Source organism: Fukomys damarensis, unplaced genomic scaffold (genome assembly GCF_012274545.1).
Source record: "Fukomys damarensis isolate Sample0158 unplaced genomic scaffold, DMR_v1.0_HiC HiC_scaffold_14, whole genome shotgun sequence".
Lineage (NCBI taxonomy): Eukaryota > Metazoa > Chordata > Mammalia > Rodentia > Bathyergidae > Fukomys > Fukomys damarensis.
Genome location: NW_022900926.1, coordinates 72,235,457 through 72,251,679, shown reverse-complemented (window position 1 = coordinate 72,251,679; position 16,223 = coordinate 72,235,457).

The window sequence follows — 16,223 nt, the reverse complement described above, 5'->3', positions numbered from 1 at the left end:
GAAGGGCCACCAGGAGAGGGCTTATCTTTCTGGATCAATATTCAGGCCAGCTTTTCCTTCTGAATTGGTCACCAGTTAACCTCCTGCTCAGATTCACCCACCAAAGAGGAAACAGAGTAGTCTGGGACACCCTTCTGCCTTTTCACACAGGGCTAGATAGGACACAAAAAGAAAAGATCATCAAAAAGTCTGTTTAATGAGACTACATCTTACTCCCGGGGTGACTGTGTGAGGTGCCCAGCTTAGAGCTGAGCCCATTCCTAAGATGCTGGAGTCACCATGACAATTAGCTACTCTCATAACTTTCCTTTTAGAATCCACTTGCTATATTCTGCCTCACCCAGAGGATCCAGCAGTGAGAAGTTCTCAGTTATGGATATAGCAAAGAATGCTGGGCACAAGGATCTGAGAGCCAGACTCCAAGATTTGATTTTTTTTTTTTTTTGAGACAGGGTCTTTCTATGTAATTCAGGCTGGACTCAAACTTGCTTTGTAGCCCAGGCTGGCCTCACTGTAACCCTCCTGCCTCAGCCTCTAAGTGTTGGAATTACAGGTGTGTGCCACCATGCTCAGCCTAAGATTTGATATTTGGCCCTGTCATGACCTGGTTGTGAGTCTTTGGGCAAGCTATTCCGTCTCTTTACATCCTCATCTGTACACAGAGATTCTAGTACTAAGCCTGTCTCCTAGGATTGCTGTAGGTATATAATGAGGTCATGTGTATCTAATACCGGTTACATAGTAAATAGTTATATTAGGATAAGCCAGGCAAGCTACTGTAAAAAAAACCAAAAATAACAGGAGCTTAGCAGAAAACTAATGTCTTGGTTATATCACAGTGCAGGTCAGAGGGTTCTCCTTGAAGAGAGACCCGGGGATCCAGACTGTTCATCTTGTACTGCCACTGTCTCAACATAGATCCCCTACAGGTGTTGTGGAAAGAAAAGAAAGACAAGAAGGATTAGGAGGATTGTGCAGGGTCTGGAAGCTATGTATATCACTCAACCTGCGTTGACCTGAACCCAATCTAATTGCAAGGGAAGTTGAAAATTTTAATTGTCTTCCTGGCTACAAAGGCTGGAAAAAATGCAATTAGTGAGCATCTAGCCATCTCTGCCTCTGCATACATTAAAGTTTAGCTCATAGTAGTGCTGTAATTGTTATTATCTATAGGACTGGGCAAGGGGGGGTGAAAAATTAAATGCACAGAGGAACCTTGACTTTAGAGGAGAAAACTCGAGGTTAAACAAGGAATGCGTCCTCTGTCTTCTCCACCAAGGAGCACTTTGTTTTGCCACCAGCTCTACTGGATGCAGGTGGCTGGGTGCTTTCAGCCTTTCCTCCTTTGCCATTCCTACTCACGTCTGGCAGAGGAGCCGCCAGCCTTTCAGCCGTCTAAATGGCAGGTAACGGGAGAACAAAGGGGAATCCCACCGGACAGTAGGTGTCTAAATGAGAAACGTGACCATGGGCTTCCCCACTGAGCCATGTAGTGGTCAGCTCTGTGCCCGGTAATCAAGAACTTGGGAGGCGGGGAAGAATGAAGACGTACAGGATGGGAAGTGCCTTTGCCACCCCTTCCTAATACGACGGCAACACCGGATTCCCCAAAGGCCTGCAGCCAGTTAGTCTGCCTTGGATATTTATAGAAAACCTCCGCTGATAATGGACAGAGATTTTATTTTAGCAACCTCGCCCACCTGGAGGGAGCCATGGAGGAAGCATGTCAGCAGGCAGAAACGGCTAGGCCTCCTGGGTGCACGGCAGCAGATTTGACTCATCTTTTCCCATGGACTAGGACCACTGTCCATAAAAAACTCTGAGGTAGGTAACATCCTTCCTTGCTGGAGCACTGAATCCTGAGGCACACAGGTGAGGGGCTCATGTGCGGAAGGTCTTCACCTGCCTTGGTCTAACTTCCACATTCTCCTGTGGTTTCTGCCGACAGACTGGCCAGGTCCAGCAATGCTTTGGCAGGCACCACTCTGCCACTGAAGCAGAGACTATAGTTCCCCAGTTAGCAAACCCTGGCTTTCAGCCTGGAGGCAACAGGGCAAGGTGCCCATCTTGGGAGGCTTCAGGGAAGGCGTTTCCATTGTCTCCAAGCAAAAAGATGCCAAAAGCCACTGAAAATTAAGGGGAAGATATGGGTGTTGGTAAACATGAATCCACCCATCGAATGTAGATGACACCATGGCAATGACGTGCCGATGTTACAGCCTCGATATCCCACTTCTAGAAATTGTCACATATTCACAAGGAGGTGATGACAAACATGTTCACAGTAAGTTTTGTGAGGTAGCAAAACACTGCAATAACCTTGGATGTTTGGAATAACCTAAAAGTCTGTTAACAAGGGGATGGGTAAATGAACTCTGCTATATCACTCAGTGGAATGCTATGTAATAAATAAATAACAGATGTATCAATTTCAATAAATCTCAGAAATATTGTGCTGAGTGCAAACATTAAAGTTGAAATAGACATATATTAATATAATTTGTTTAACTCTTGAAGAACACAAAAGTGGTACTTTGTTTAAGCATATATAGAAAAATAAACACATGTGGGGAAACATGATGATTAACTTTATATATCAGCCTGCCTGGGTCATAGAGTGCCCAGATTCAGTGTTATTGGGGGATGTGTCTTTGAGGCATTTCTGCATGGGAGCAGCATCTGAATCAGTAAAGCACATGGCCCCCTCCAACATGAGACCATCATGCAATCAATTAAAGGCCCGAGGAGAACCAAAGGTGAGATAGAGGGAGGGATTTGTCCCTTTTCTGCTTTACTGCACACATGTGAGCACAGACACATACACACACACCCTATTATTCTGGTCCACTGGAGACTCTAACACAGAAAATATAGTTGTTATCTTTAGGAAAAGGAGAAAAGATGAGGGAGGAATACAAAAGTAAAGGGCGAAATAACCTGTATTTTTGACTATGTAATTGAGGCTGACCTGGAACTCACAATGTAGCCCAGGCTGGTCTCGAACTCACAGAGATCCTCCTGCCTCAGTCTCCCGAGTGCTGGGATTACAGGTGTGCACCACTATATCCGGATTAATGATTAGTTTTTTTTGTGAGATTTTTTTTTTCAGCATCAGAAACATAACGCAGAGCTGCATGCATGCTAGGCAAGAGCTATATCCTAGTCCTAGTTCATGAATGTAAATCACACTCTTTTCTATGCTTATATGTCTGAAATGTCATAATAAAAATTTTTAAACATTTTTAAAAGTCATCAAGAAACTTTGACTAAACCAAACATTGTAGCACACACCTGTAATCCCAGAACTTGGGAGGCTGAGGCAGGAAGATTGCTGCAAGTTCGAGACCAGCCTGGGCTACACAGTGAGTTCCAGGGCAGTCTGAACTAGATAGTGAGACCCTGTCTGAAAAAAAAAGAAAAAAGAAAGAAACTTCAACTGATCTGGATTCAACTAAGCTTGTTCTGTGATAGAAATAAATCTGAGGCTGGGCATGATGGTGCATGACTGTAATCCCAGCACTTCGGAGGCTGAGGCAAGAGGATCCCTGCAAATTCGAAGCCAGCCACATGGTGAGTTCAAGACCAGCCTGAACTACATACAGAGACCCTGTCTCAAAAAAAAAAAAAAAAAAAAAAAAAGAAAGAAAGAAAAGAAATGAATCAGAGAGATATATACCAAAATGTAAATGACACTTATCTTTGGATAATGGATTTTAAAATGATCTTTGTTTCCTTAATTTTTGTTGATTTTTAAAAATGTTTTCTTGTACTTTTTATTATCAAAATTTTTATTTTCAAGAAAGTCCTGTTCTTTAACCTTAGATAAGTCACTCAATGTTTCTGAGTCCCTTGTGCAGTAATGGTAAAGTCCCATTATGCATCACGAGAAAAAAAAATAAATTGAATCAGCATGTTGCCCACAGAACATCTGCCTTGGGCTTTGTATCTCACAACTTTCCTCTGCGCAGAGCGTGTATGATTGACTCAGTCCAGCTGTGCCTCCTCATGCCTGGACTTCGGGTGAGGCGAGAGGCAGGGACATTATGTGGTATACAAGGCTCTCGCTCAAAAAAAGAGTAGATTCCCCGCCTCCTACTTCATTAAATAATCTCAGCTGCAGTGGCTTACTGAGGGAGGACGACCTTTTTTTTTTTTTTTTTTTTGGTACCGGGGATGAACTCGGATCCTTCCGCTTGCGAGGCAGGCAACAGAACCACTGAGCTAAATCCCTGGCGGTGAGGACTCCCTTTAAGACAGCGTCCTCTTTAAGCACAGCAAGCAATGAACAAAAGGGCACCCGAGTGCACACACCTCTTCGCGTGTATCCAGAGTTTATAATGCCACCTTCATCACGGTCCTGTTTGACATGTTCATTGGCGCAGGAGCTCAGGATCCACCTCCCACCCCCCCACCCCGCCCAGGGGCCAAGAATCAGACCCAGAGCTTCACACGTGGCGGGCAAATGCTCTACCACTGAGTTCCACCTTCAGGCCCCAGATTTCTTTATACTAGTCAGGCTGGCGTCTTTATTAAGGCTCCTCTGTGAAGGGCCCCACTTCCTGCCCACCGGTGAATAAGGACAGCTTGTTTGAAGAACCATCAACAGCTGTGTCGCCCTGCAGGTGGGATCTGTAAACTGAGAACAGCGCACACACCCTCAGTCCTGACTTACTCAGCTTGTTTAACCACAAATGTGTCAGGAGACCCAATTTAGCATAGCTTTAAGCAAAACAGAGGGAATTATTTATGGCTAATCTAATTGCAGTGGGCGAGGTGGATCCAGGGACTCAAAGTCTATCAGCGGAACCATCTCTAGATGGGCACCGCAACTGAGTTGATGTCATTGCGTCTGTCTTCAAACAACTCCTCCAGGGGGCAGCACAGAGACGGTGGAAACAGGCAGTGCGGTGTACAGTTCCAGGCTCATATCCTTCCAGTCCAGGGTCTAGCACACTGACTCTCTTGGAAGCCCTCTGACTGGACACACTCAAGTCTCCTATCAACATCTGGACCAGCCAATAAGGTTGGAGAAGAGGGTTTTTACAACTGGCCAAGCCTGGGCCACAGGTTGGTAGTGAGGGATGAGGCAGGGTGTAGGGATGTGGCCTCAACAGAATCTATAACCTTGGCACGGAGCAATTCTCTGAAGAAAGAAAGCCTGCTGTTACCTGAGGAAAGGAGAAGGGCAGGCTGGGAAACAAAACCCCTGTCTACCTCAGGTAGTTGTGGTATGGAGTTCTTATTTACGCCCAAGTCTCCTACACAGCGTGGAGGCATCTCCAGAGAAGTGTGTTCTTTCTCCTCACTGCCACTTCATTCTGAGGATGCGGGCACAGCATGGGAGGTGTGGGAACGGCCTCGATGGCAAAGTGGCAAAGGTTCCTGCCACTGTTCGGCAGGCTGTGGCATTCATCTAAAATTAGCCAGACTCTTCCTCCTCTGGAACACCACTTCCTCTCCTCATTTCTGTATTCTCTTACCCATCTTCTTTCTTTCTAGGGGCAATAGCCTTTATGCTTACAACCTCCTTTGGTAATAATTTTTAAAATATTCCTGGCTTCTTAAGAGCAAAACCTTATATTTCAGGGGAGAAACAGCGAGTGACAGGAAAATTATATGTTGATCTCACAAGCATATATATAGAAGTTCTAAACAAATCATTAGCAAACAAAATCCAGCAATGTGTTGAGTTGCTGATAGGTGACCATTTTTGACCTATAAAAACAGTAGTTTCATATACTTCAATCTAATAAAACATTTCATTACCAAGTCAGATTTGACCCAGAAATACAAAGAGAGTTTACCATTTCATGCCATCATTTTAACATTTTAATAGTGTCATCTCAGCAAATGATAGGCTTAAAATATAAGATGTAATAATTCAAGATTAAAAACTTTTTAATTAAGGAACTACCCTCAACCTGATAAAGGATAGTTTTTGAGACTTAAAACTGTTCCCTTATAATTAAATCATTGGTGGATTAATGACAATGTGTCTTTTGGAAGAACTAGTGATTCTGAATGAGGTCCAGAGGTTCCCTGACAATTTCTTTCAACGTGAGCACTATGTTATGGCTTTAACGATGGTGAAAGCAGGATGAGGAGTAAATGAGAATTATGTGTTCTATCTCTGCAACTTGTGTGTAAATCTGAAATTATTCCAAAATAAATATTTTTACCAAAAATATCCCTTAAAATCAAGACAAGTCAAAGGAGGGCCTCAAGAATCTAATTAGCACTGTAAGAAAACAACCAAACAAAAAAGATTTGTCAGGATTTAAAAGGAAGAACTTAAATAAGTGTTATATATCATTCTTCACATACAAATCCAAAAAGAATAGGAAAACTACCAGAACTAATAATTATTTAGTCAATTGCTAGCAATACACACCACACACACACACACACACACACACACACACACACACAAATAATTATTTAGTCAATTGCTAGCAATACACACACCACACACACACACACACACACACACACACACACATTCACCCACATTCCATATAAGCACCAATCAGAATAGATAGGTTTTCTTAAAGATTCCATTATAATATCAGTAAAAATGGGTAATTTATCTAAGAATAAATCAAACATAAACTTCTTGAGGTCTTTATAAGAACATTTATATTTTTGTGGTGAAGGTCATGTAAGAAATTGAATAAATAGAAGGGTACACCATATGCGTGGGTGAGAAAACGCCACATCATGAAGATGTCGCTTTTCCACAGATTTATATACGACTTGGTAAAATCTCTCCAGAACTGGTCACGGTGCATTTTCAGGGTAGTTCATTTCCTCCAGGGCAGGCTGTCAGGAAACTTCTGCGCAGCAGTGCCCTGGGGCGACAGCTTCCGCTGCTCCCCACCTTCATCCCTGTCGGATGTGCCTGTGTACTGGTCCCCACTCACCACAAAGGTGAGGAGCAGGTGAGTTTAGGGTCCACCTGTGACTGGGATGGATTTTGACACGAGCTAGGTTCTGTGTTTTTAACAGAGGTGCAAAGGAGAAAATTAATCCTTGCTATTTCTATTGCTCAGGAACCAAAGCCTTATTTGCTTTTAGATTCAGCCAGCCAGGACACCCTAAGTAGCCCCACCAGTGGAAAAAATGCTTTCATTCAATTCCATGAGTTTATAAATCAGTATGCTACTCACTTATCCCCTGACTTCATCTCATATTTTTCTCCATCACCCCACCACTGGGGATAATGTCCTACAGGAAAAACTTACATTCTAAAATGCATTTCATCTTCTTCCAGTGTGGAAAGGCAGGCTCAGAAGGAAGAGCAAGCATCCACTGCCAGCTTTCCACTTGGCCACAAGCCATGGAAAGGCAACCAGGAAGAATCTAGTTGGAAGATGACTCTATCAGGCTGGATCCGAAATTTATGGCTGGCAGCTCACACTGGAGACTCCACATGACCTTCTCTAAGAAGAGTCAGCCGCTTCCTCCTGCTTCAGTGTCTGTGCCTCTTGTGTACCGGAAGCTCCGTGACGCAGGCCAGGTCAAATAAATCCCAATCACCACACCCACCTCTAGTCAGCTCCTCATCATTTGCAAATCAGTTTATTTCATTTGACCCAGATAACAACCCTGTGACTCTTGCCATTGGAAAAAATTGGGAAGATGTTATTTTACAATTTGAGAAACAAACCCAGACAGCCAGTAAGCAGCTAGTAAGCCGACAAGCTAGAACTTACCTTCAGATTTTTAAAAACTGTCTGTCCCACGCTATGCTGTCTCCACACACCCCTACATTGTTGTTTCTCTGGCGTTATCCCAGAATCCCCCACACATTTTAGCCTCTTCAAACTGCAGCTCAAGGAGTGGTCAGGATGGCTAGCAAGAGCAATGTTACTCCTCCAAAGGCAGAGAGAGGTATATGGTTAGTTCACAGGCAGAACTGAGGGAGGATCTTTTGGTAACTTGATTATCTGGCCCCAGCTAGTAGGAAAGGCAGTTTCTCCAAACCAGGAATTTTGAAAAGCAACCAGAGAGATCTTCCCTGTGTGCTGGGGTCATACTCTGAGCGCCCACTAAAGGATCCATCACCTGGCTAGCACACTACTGACACCTTGTGGCAAGAAATAGACTTCCTATTCTGTCCGTTTCCTACTACAGAATCACATCAAGCAAGGGTTGATGACAGAGTGCTAGAAACCACCAGACCTCCTCTGTTTCTGAAGGCTCCCCTGGCAACCCTCTCCTCTGCACTCACAGCACTACAACTGCTTAAGGGCTGGCATAAGCCCTAGTAGGGTCAGCTGAGTCTCCTTGGGGCTGTCCCTGCAATACACGGTGGCCCTCTAGGTGGCACCTGTCGCCCAAGGCAGGAGTCAGAACACACAATGCTCTCCATATAATCGCCAGCAAATAAGGATTTGCTGAAGAAACAAGCAGGAACCAGACACCCAACCATCGGGTGTACTTGGGGACCCTATCTCTGCTGCCACAAAGTGTGAGCATGAGAAGGGGGAGCAGAGGGATCTCTGCCAGAAATGGAGCCTGTGGTGAATGGACTTTTGTGAATACTATCGAGACAAATAACATTGTCGAGGCAGAAATCACCAAAGAGCTATTCTTCTGTCAGCAAGAAATCACTTGGAATTCTAGGGAGACTCTACTAGCACTAACGGAAGGGATGCTGAGATCTGAACACAAACCAGTTTAGCAGAAGCATCGAGCTGTGGAGAGTCTTGTCACTATTTTAAAATGTGGTGTACAATGATTTCAATCCCAGGTGTTTTTAATATTCCTTATAGCAATATCAATGTGGCTCTAATTAGCTTAGTTAGCTTTGTAAGAATGTGAAAAAGTTCTATCTGAAAAATCACGGTGTCCCTATCATACTAAGGGGCCACAGATCCAGAAGCAGATTGTGGAACTCTAGCTCTCTATTTCCCTACCAAGAAGATGAACAGTTCTGGATTTCTTAGCATGATCTGTAAACACACATGCATCATAAATGTGTGATCTTGTTAAAAGAAGCAGATTAAAAAGTCACAGGTCTGAAGTCTGGGATCTGCACTTTCACGTGTTTTTCACATAATTTGTATGCACACCTGACTGGGGACCATGAAACAAAGCAACATAACGTCTAAGATCTATTTAGCCCTCCTATGCACCAGGCACTGACACAAGTAGATCTTTTCCCCAGAGGAGCCCACAGTCCCGATGAGAAATGGCACAAGTGAACAGAAAGGTGCGGCCAATGACAAGACAAGTGGTGAGAGAAAGGAGGACAGTGTGGGCAGCATCCAAGAAAGTGACCCTGATGTTGCGTGTGGATCCATGGGTTCTCCGGTGCACAGAATGCTGCTGAGGAGGAAGGGGGCTCTCCAGACCCCCTGAGCATGTGACCTTGTGCTTCTGGCTCGGCCTGGGACTGTGAGCCTTCTGAAGTCCTGCCCTGACAGCGAGGCCAGCTTTTGTAAGAGGAGAGGGACATGCTAAAGATTAGCTGCGGTTTCCATTTGATCCAAAAATGGATCCAAAGCTCTGGTAATCTCATCCTCTCCTTCCAAAGAAGTAAGAGGTCAGATCTTCGCGCAGGGAGTTTATGAGGGCCCACACTGTCACCACACGAGGCAGGTGGGAGGAACCCCAACCGAGGGGGCGTCCACAAAAGCCAGCCCAGAATTCTGTGTCAGCAAAGTACTTTCTTAGTAAAGGGTGCTTAAAAATTAACAAATATTTATTTTCTTTGCATCTTCCTTTTCAAGCTCCTTGATTGTCTAATATTTACAACTCTTTTCTGTGGCATTTGGGAAAATGTCCAGAAACAACACATTTAGTTATTTACTACATGGGATCTCATTCATGTTCTTAAATCTACCCTCCATCTTTCAGCATGGTTTGAGCCTATGCCTCCGATCGAAGTAGGCATCGTCCTGGTCTCCCCTGTCCAGTGGTCTGGGAAGAAGCAAAGTAGGGGGCAGGCCCATCCCATCCATCTGTTAGCGAGGGGTTGAGAAGGCTCCTATCAGCTCATAAAAGCATAAAATTTGCCTCTTTTAAATATAGACATTATTAAATACTACATTTGAAGTTGTCATAGTTTTTAAAAGGTAATAAATGCTAAACGCATATCACTTTTCAAATATCACATTACTATCTGTTTTTTCTTACTTCTACTCCATCCTGAGGGTGGAACTATTATTCTATAATGATCTGACACCACACATGCCTTACTAGCTCTGAGTCTAATGACATTATATTGATAACCTGAAATCTGTCCTGATAAGAATATTAATACTCTGGATGTCAATGGGCACGTGCTGGACATCAAGTATTGCTTTATCATTTTGTTGCTTTTCTTGACTGAAGAAAGTGAAGGGAAGTGTGAATACTGAGGATTAAACTTAAAAGTGTATCATACCTGTTGCACTGTGAATAATACAAAAACTTGAAGAAATATCCTCCCAGTATTTGAAAATTGTTATCTGATTTAGGAAAGAAGTCACTCATGACACTGATAAATGAGCACAGTTTCAACCTATATCTTGGCAGTTTGCTTTTGTCTCCTACATTAACATATAAGAAAACATTATTCAGCCTTAATGTCAGAACTATACTCATTCAGCATTTGCAACCAGGTATAGTTCCAAGAACTGAGCAAAAATCAACAAAAGCATTCAGTGAGGATCAGTTGGCTCCCTGGAATCTATGCTGGCATTGCATATTTTATTATTCTTTTTAAACTGTGTGCTCTATGACCATCTTTATAACAGCGAAGCTCATAATGAATTTACATACATGTGTATAAGCGCACTCACCCCAGCCCAGAGTCCGTGGTTACACACTCACCAGCACACCCTCAGTCTTTCCTGAGCTTTACACCTTCAGGTTGTAGTGCATTCCATCAAGGCAGCAAATGCTTTCATTGCTTTAATTGCCGCGGGGGCTGCAGAAAGCAGCACTAAACTGGGAGTCCACAAAGACCCAGATTCTCTCCTTGACATTGCCGCTCACAAGCTGTGTGCCTCTGGACAGACCTGCCTTTCTCCACACCTCAGGTGCAAACGTGAGGAGGGTGCTGAACAATAGGAACCATCAAGGCCCGCTAGCTCTCAAAAGTCATGACTCGTCTTCAGTGTACAGTGTCATCTGTGAAGCCACAGACACACCTGCGATGCCCTGTGTTGTTTGGTCACTGTACTGCGGAGAGGATTACACGAAAGCTGGGCAGCCAGAGGGAGGAAAGAAGCCTCGCGCAAGAGTACTTTTCGAGCCATGTCTGTTTGAGGTGACGTAACAGGAGTTTGCCTGTAGGGATGGTAGTGAAATACTAAATATGCTCCTCAAGCAAGGGCTCTGCTGCCCTTTTGTCCCTAGTTCCTGCCTCATTTCCTCGAGACTCAGCCTCTTCTGCTCCACCAAACAGCTTAGGCCGAGGCCCCCCTGTGGCGGGAGCAGGGAGCCAAGGCACCCAGGTGGTGCCCCCACAGTGTAATGCCTGACACGGGTAGAGAACACTTGGCAGTTTAGGGTTCCTCTGTAGCCTTCACAGTGTCGGGCAGGGAATGGTTAAGCAAGGAGAGCCCTGAGCCTGGGCAGCTGATTGATTGCAGTGCACAGGAAGTGTAGGCCTTTATCTCTGCCCATTGGGGAAATCCATTTTCCATTCTGCCTCAATAAGGAAGTTATTCTTCCTGCCCAAAGGAGTGGAGCACACTGTCCCCACCCTCACAGCACAGCCGAACCAAAGGACAGTAGGCGGACGTGAAGTGCTGGTGGCCAACAAGATTCAGGCCATGGACAGAGCAGGTGGCTTCGTGGAGGAAACCCACCCTGAAACTCACAATAAATCCAAGAAATGTGACCCAGCGTGGAAGAGGAAGGTCAGCAGAGCCTGAGTCCAGATACACCGAGCCGTATTCCCTATAGGTTCCTTAGCAAGGAGTAAGTGGAAGGTGTACCAGAAGTGAACTGGACACTTCCATTACGGTATATATGTTTAAACTAATGCAGGATAAAAAAAAGAAACACATCACATATCTCCATGTTCGTGTACTCTCAGCTGAGCCCACCCAGGAAACAGAAAGCCCCAGGTACTCACAGCCAAGAGAATGCAATGAAGTGAGCTGGCTACAAAGCTGGTGGAGAGCTGAGAAGCTGGACAGGGGGCAGTGAGGCAGTCCTGAGGACGGAGCCCTTTGGAGAAATGCAGTTCCTCAGGGCTTTCCAGAGGGGACAGGAGACATGCGGGAAAGGAAAGTGCTGCTGGGAAGCTGTTTTAGGCAGAGACAGAAGGAAACACGTCCCCAGTCTCCCACTATCTGAACGGAGCTAGTCTCAGGTGTCCTGCCACACAGAGTGGAGCAGGAAGGTGCAGAATGGATCTGAGGCCAGGCAGGCCCAGAGCTGGCATGCTTATTGTCATTTAATCCTGGAAGTAACCCCAAGAGTAGGTATTACCATTTCCGAATTGCTGATGGAGAAACAAGCCTCAGAGACATCCCAGGCCAACACAGCCAACAGCAAACAGCAGTCAGTGGTGCAGCTCGGACAGAAACTTAGTCTGTCCATCTGTCTACCCGCACTCTGTCCGTTCTCCTTGTTTGGCCCTGCAGTGGTATGGCGGATGGGCTCCTGGGCCTTCCAAGTTAGTTCCATGGTACGCATCCTTCACCTCCTGCTCATTCCTTCGCCAGGAGCCAGTCCAGGTGCCACATGGTGCTCTGGCATGAGGGGAGGCCAGGACTGCCAGCCAGAGGGTGGACTGGTGAAGGGTCTTGCCTAACCTCCCCGAGCCTCCATTATAGGCCTCTGCACGCTCTTCAGAAGGACGGAGCAATGGGCCAACGTGTTGGCAGTGCCAGCTAATTATCCGGGCCTCCTTCTGTTCCCTGGCAGCCCACCCCTGCTGGACGGCCGGTGTTCTACGTTCCTGATGTCAGATGGCCTGGTTCCCCCTCTCAGTGGGGCTGGTATTTGGTTGATCCTTCAAGCTCCCATTTGGCTCATAAAACACAAACATCTGCTGGGATTGTGGTTCGCCAGCAGCAGACTTCAGAGCACAGAAGAGGTGAGGAAGGGGAAGGAGGACTCAGAGACAGCCTTGCCGAGGGAGTTAATCCTATTCTGTGTGATGGGGAGACTTTGTTAAGCCAGACCTCTGGTCTGCCCCCGCCCCGAAGACAAACAGATGAATTTTCATGGAGTTGTGTTGGGAAGCCCGAGGTAGAATCTGTGGATGCTTTTCCTCCATTGCTTTGCTTCCTCCAACTGTTCCCTTTTCTCACCAGTTGGCTATTATTTTCTAACGCATTTTGATAATTACTTTATCAATCAAGAAAGATAAACAAAAGCCTAAAAATACATCTGAGTAAATGAGCTCCTACAGTCAACCCATCTTTAGTACTATGATTTTTATGATGTTTTGTATAGATGCTTGGGAGACAGTTTAAGAGCCCCATTCCGCACTAACTGCTGGTACAGGAGGACTCACTAACCCTCTTCGGCTGTCCCAGGTCTCCCATCCTGAGCCAAAGAACCCAAATGAATCAAGGAAACACTAGATAGAGACAACACCCCCATCCCTAAATTGCTTGCCTAAAGCTTTCTCCTTAATAGAATGACTCTGCCTTTGAATTTCTTATTAAATCAACACATTGCTGGGTCAAGAATTGAGACAGCACTTCACACGCCCCCTCTTAGAGCAGGAAAATGCAGAGTTTGTACCATTGCAAGCGAAAAAAAAAAAAAGGTGCCGGTTCATCATCGAAGTGAGCTAGTGTTTCAAAAGCCAGATGTTGTCCAGTGATGTCCTGTGAGTGACTGGGTGGAAACCAGCCCCTGACCTTGTTCACATCTCGTGAGGGGCATGGCCCAGCCCTGGGGAGAAGCTCAGAAGCACTGCTTTGGAAGGAGCACTGCTTAGCCCTAAATCCCAATCAGTGGGCTGCGACAGTCATGGAGGGACTCACCCGAGTGATCTGTGGCAAGGCTGTCATGACCTGGCCCGCCCTAACCCTCCCTAGCCCCCAATCAGGTCTTCATTCCCCAAAGTAACGGGAGTCCCTGCCGGGAGGGGTTATGGATCTTCTTTCCCAACAAGAATAACACAGGACAAACCTACTCAGTGACTATTCCCAACCACCCATAGCAGGTACTGTAGGAATATCAGACCTGAAGGAAACCATCCAATTTATAGCTGCTCACGTAAAAGCCATCAGGAGAATCATGAAGTGATTCTCCATATGGTGCCCTGAAGCTTCCAAAAACTATATGAGAAAGGGCTTGGAAGGAATTCTTTCCTTTTTGGAGACAGGGAAGGTGGAAGCCAAGCATCTGTGGCAACCTGGAAAAGACACTCCCCCTGACACCCTTCCCTCACTGTGTCCCCAGGGGTGGCCTGCAAGATCAGTGTGACGGCTAGGGCCACAGGGTCACAACGCTGGCTGCTAAGGCTTTTCCATTAACCAAGCTTATGTTTTCTAGCATAAATGAACTCTACAGTTACATTGTGTGGAGCCTTCGGGACATGGTTTGCCAAATGGAAAAACATTTGGAGGTTGGGAAAATATCTTGCACATAAATTACTGAAGGCTCAGAGAATCTAAAAGAGGGATGAAATCAGAAGCCAAGGAAAAGCAGGGAGAATGCCAAAGTAAAAATGGGGAGAGAGAGACAGAAAAGTAATGATTTCTCTTAATGACCTGCCTTTAGACCAAAAGGCAAGTTTCTAAGCCTTGTTTGAGTCTCCTAAAAGCCATGTGCACGAGTATTGGGAAATAGCCTTTAAATGGCTAGATCAAGCCCCATTTTTCATCCTTTCCACATAGAGCTCTCTATTGATTATGTTAAGTGCTGGCCACCAGTAGGAAATACAATAAGCCCATTGTCTTTGACTGTGGCAAAGGCCAGTTACACACTTGTTAATTTCCTGATTTATGACACTGAGGAGATGGAGCTAAAAGGGGTGCTTCTTCTCCCTCTGTCTGCCTCTTGCCCTCTCTTTTTTGGTGGTGGTGGAAACTATTAAAACAGAGGCAGACCAGGAAGTTTGTGATAAAGAAAAGCCAGGCTCTCGCCTGACATACAATCTCTCTCTTGGCTTAAGTAAACTTGCTCCTTCAAGGCCTGCCATCAACAGAGTCCGGCTCACGTTTCACCGCTAAATCTGAGTCAACAATCTCTAATCTGGACACTGGGTTCAGAATCCAGGCTCAGGTTGCACTTGGAAGCTGACAGCGGGGACGAGAGCAGAGAAAAATATGGCCTTTGTTTCTGGTTTGATCGTCCCCACCGAGCCGAGCTGAGGTCATGTGTCGTTTTCTGTCATCAACAAGATAAAAGTTTGCACCTTTCTGGCCCTGAAATGTCTCTCTTGCCATTTATGTTTAGGCCAAGAAGCTCTCTGCCTCCGAACCTGAGGGCCAAGTTTGTGGAGAGCTTAGATTTGGAGCCCTTTTCATCTTTCTGACATGTGATACCGTGACACAGGCAGCCCTTGTAGGGTTGCTATGCAGATATACAATTTCTGAAAAGTTACACCCGGAAAACGAAAACCCTGGGCTGGATTAGCATTTCACAAAGAACAGGGATAAAATGTGTAGCAGTTCGGCTAAAAAGCTAAAAAAAAATAGTGAATTAAAGTCTCATGAAAACAAACTCCTTTTTAAAGGATCAATAAGTGTAAAAGCATCTTGTAGCATTCCTGGCTTGTGGTCCTGAGCCCTAATCCCGCTACTGCATGTGGAAGAGACGCTGGGAACCACATGTTGAAGATGGGGAAGAGAGGTCTTGGCTGGGGTTCCCGGGGTGCTGGGGGTGTGAAATTCAAAGGACTACAGTAGGGTCCTGCTGTTTTACAAAACGTTTTTTCCTACATGTGATTGTTTGCATTGTTTTTACTTTGTAGTAATCCTTCCCTTTTGTTTAAATAAACCTAGAAAGAAGGGAAACAATACCTCACGATGTAAAGATATAAAGATTCTGGCTAAATAGAGTCAGTACTCACTTTCCCTTTCTATACCAAGGTCAGAGGGAGTGCCTCTCAGATCACCTTCCTTTCCTCCAAAAATACTTGTTTCATACCTTTCCAGCCCCAGAAGTGAGAAATTATTTTAAATGGATCATTTAAGTGGAATGTGATGTGCTTACATGAGACCTAGGGGGGAATAATGCAGGTTTGTCCTTTTTATGCCCAAGACCCAGTGCCTCACCGTGGAGACCCTTGCATGCTGCTCTTCTGCTGACCTTCTGTG